Here is a 3,511-nt window from a genome sequence, read left to right as displayed (position 1 = left end):
CTGTTCCCAGTCCTCTGTTCCAAGTTGGTCTGGTTGCTCTGTCGGCTTGGGGCACAGATGTCTGTATGTACATGTATAAGCAGGCATGTATATGCTAGTTACCACTTCTCCATTTACTTTCCTCCTTCCGATACATTGACCCTTCCAAGTGCATTGACACCTCTCATCTACTAGTTGGTTCTTTTCCCATTTTCTTTGTCATTTTTTTAAAAAAAATTCTTTCCTATCATGTTAGTAGAGCTTGGAACAGAGGTCAATGAATATCCTTAGCCTACTATGTTGAACAGGAATTCCTAGCCGTTATTTTTATTGAATTAAATTTCACAAAGGTCAAATTTCTGCAGTTGACTACTAGCAATCAACTGTTTTTTGGTAACAAGTCTGAATATTTAGGATGAGAGCTTTAAGGATGCTCATTTTATTTCCCACTTAAATGGATTAGCCCTGCATAGTGAATTTAGACTCTTTGGGTTTATTTCCTTGGATTTACTTATAACAATATGTTTGAAATGTGTTAAGTAGAAAAATTGGCAGGATCAGAGTGTATGTGTGTGTTTACAAGTGTGACAGCAAGAAAAACCGGTAGAAGAAAAGAATGAATCCAAGAGAAAAATGAGTGTCAGATTTTGGTGGTGGGGGTGTGTATTTCAGATCATAACCTTATAATACTTTTAATACCTTCAGTAATTTTTTAATGAGTACCTAAAGTTGACTTTTTCTTTCCTGCCTACTCTCACAGACTATTCCTGCTCTATCAGTGTCTTAAAAATACTGCCTCAATCACACTAAGGATTCCTTTCGATGAATGCATTTCTGGCTCTTGGGGCCAGACTATCTGCACGCTCATTATCTTGGGTGCTTTCAGAAGCCTCGTATGGGCCAAATGGTGAACAAATAACCAGAGTGGAGATCATTCTTCAGTCAAGCAACTGAGAAGGGGATGTGAGATGCTTTGGTTTATTACTTTTTGAATAGCAATAAAAACATCAGTGAATGTATCATTTGAATGGCCTTCAAACAATTTGGCCATGTGCCAAATAGATTTTCCCTATCATTTTATAGTACCATTGTTAAGTGGTATAAGCGGAAATAAAACACACTCTTCAAAAGAGCTAAAGATCCTGATACAAGGCTAATTGTGGAGAAAACAAATATACTCTATCTTTCCCCTTGGAGAAATTTTAATAATTCCCATTTTAACAGTTTCATTCTACTTCAGTAAAACTGACTTTCCCTCCACTACGTCTCTAGAGTAAATTTTCACTTTTCTGCTGGATTTATAACTGGTGTTACCAATACTACAAATTATTGTAGTGTTGCATAGCACCGCTAGGATGCTGACTCTACTTTGAAAAAAAAAGAGATAACGTAATGTTGGAGTTTTTAAATTTCTTGATCATAGTCGAGATTCTAGGCAAGCTTTATCACTGAATTTTTGTGTGACCATTATTAAATCATTTAAGTTTTCTGTGTGTATATTTGTAAAATATGTGACACTCAATTGTAAAAGGATCTCACAATCTAGTGAGCCTAAGAGAAGATAAGCTTATCCAGGGGTAGAAAAATCATGTTTTATTCATCTTTGTTTTCTCTCTTGCTTAAATTCATAATAGCTACTAAGTAAATCTTGACTTAAAGAATTTCGAAGAAAAATAGGATATAGCGCAAGTGGAAATCCTGCGATCCTGAGAATAATTTGATATAAATTTAATATAGCCAGCTTGATTCTAAAGGCAATGTTGAGAGAAGACCTGGGGTTGCATGTTCTTCAGTGTATCATGAAGTACTGAGCTGATTATAGTGGTTACAAGATTAAAAGAGATGTATTTTAATGGGCAAATCCTTAGCTGGAAAATAGGCTATCATCAGTATGTAGTTGAGCAGTGGTTTCTTTTTAAAGGGGCTCCAGTGTACCCTTTGAATTATCTTCACACTCAGTAATGGTTTTAAGAGCTTGGACACTTTCCACATGTTTGAAAGCAACTCTGCATTAGATGTGAGGAAAACGTGGTTGACTTTTAACTTTGGCTGGTGTGAGGAAAAGATTGGAGAAGGCAGCAGACATTGTTCATGTATGGCTAATACTAGGAAGAGTTTTTTTTTTTTTTTTTTTTTTTTTAGATTTTATAGCCATGGAAATTAAAAGGTTTGGTCCAGAACAATATTCTCTTTTAAAATTTTCTTTTCTTTTTGCAGTACATTCTCCTTCTCTTCTTCTCCTATCCCAAGTGGTCTCTAAGGAGCATCCTGCTATAGAAAATATGTGAAAGGAAGAAGGGATTATTCTAATTTTTAAGGTTTGAAGTTGACATTTTCGATATTGGTATTATGGGAGAATTGTGATTTGTTATATAAATAAAAATAATCATTTTCCTTTTTATTTTTACTTTCTAAGGAGCCACCTCCTTATGAACCTTTGTTTTTCTAAAATCACTGCTGAGGCATTTACAAATCAAGCCAACACTTAAATTTTATTCACCAAAGCAGAACAAAGCATCTGCTAATAGAAACAGCCTGGTAAATTGTGGAAAAAGCATGGAAATCAGAGGGCTTGTGTTTAAAGCTCAGTTCACTGCTTACTTCTAACTTGCCATTGACAAAACCTTTCATCCTTGTTGAGTCTATCTTCATCTGCAAAATGGGGTTAATGGAGGATTTCATCTGCAAAGTGGGGATGATAGAGATTAAAAGAGATGACGTGGGTACATTAGGTCCAAAATAAACAAGAGTTGAATGTTAACAATAATATTATGACTGTGTGGTTACAACTAAAACTTTTCTCCTTTAGCTGTCAGAGATGCCTTTGGTAGATTTCAAATTCTTTTTCATACTGTCTGCTCCAGTAACCTTTTTGAAACTTGAGTATACATGGCTGCAATTTGTGTTCGGCTTCCTTTCCCAAGGGTTCAAATAGCCTGTTTAGAGAAGGCACAAAAGTACAAAGCAAAAATTTCAGCATATGCCATCAAATCTTGGAAAGTCATCTAAAAGAGGAAAGATTGACGCTTTGGAAGGAAAACGGCTTTTCTGGGGCATCTTTTCTGCTCTTCTGAAAAAAGCCCCAGTGTTGCGGTGTTTTTCAAGCGGAATGCTGTCCCAGATGGAAGAGGAAACACTGACAAGCAAAAGAGGAGATACCTGGGTTTTCGAGGCAGCGTCGGCAAGGGGTGGCGCGCCGGGGGTTCTGAACCTCTCAGCTCTTTGTTGGGGGCGGGGGAGTCATTATTTCGGTGGAAGACACAGCTCCCCCTTGGAGAGGTCCCTCCGCGGAGACGGTTCCCCTACCCTCGCTGCCCTAACCCCCGCCCCTCCCAGTTCTTGCGGACCCCACAACGTGGTGGAACTGCGGTGCCTTTAAGACTTTTGCCTCCTGCACATGCTCAGCTCTTTGTGTGTTGGAGTTTTTCTCTTTTCAGAAAAAAAAAAAAAAAAGAAGAAGAAATAGGCAGGAGGATGGGGCGGAGGAAGGGGAAGCGCCAGCAAAAAAGCGCTGCACTTTTGCAGCTGTAGA

General features: G+C 38.0%; 1 long non-coding RNA gene across 1 annotated transcript; it reads right to left on the bottom strand.

Annotated features, from left to right (window-relative positions):
• Window positions 1-2,094: 2,094 nt before the first annotated feature.
• On the bottom strand, window positions 2,095-3,436 carry LOC112470130. The gene is made up of 2 exons (XR_003042850.1): window positions 3,139-3,436; window positions 2,095-2,915 (listed from the first exon to the last, which is right to left on the bottom strand). It is a non-coding gene; the product is annotated as an uncharacterized LOC112470130 (long non-coding RNA).
• Between the last annotated feature and the right edge of the window lie 75 nt (window positions 3,437-3,511).

This window comes from Pteropus alecto, unplaced genomic scaffold (assembly GCF_000325575.1).
Source record: "Pteropus alecto unplaced genomic scaffold, ASM32557v1 scaffold177, whole genome shotgun sequence".
NCBI classification, from domain to species: Eukaryota; Metazoa; Chordata; class Mammalia; order Chiroptera; family Pteropodidae; genus Pteropus; species Pteropus alecto.
Note: the sequence above shows the minus strand (reverse complement) of the source record. Positions and strands in the feature narration are given on the sequence as shown.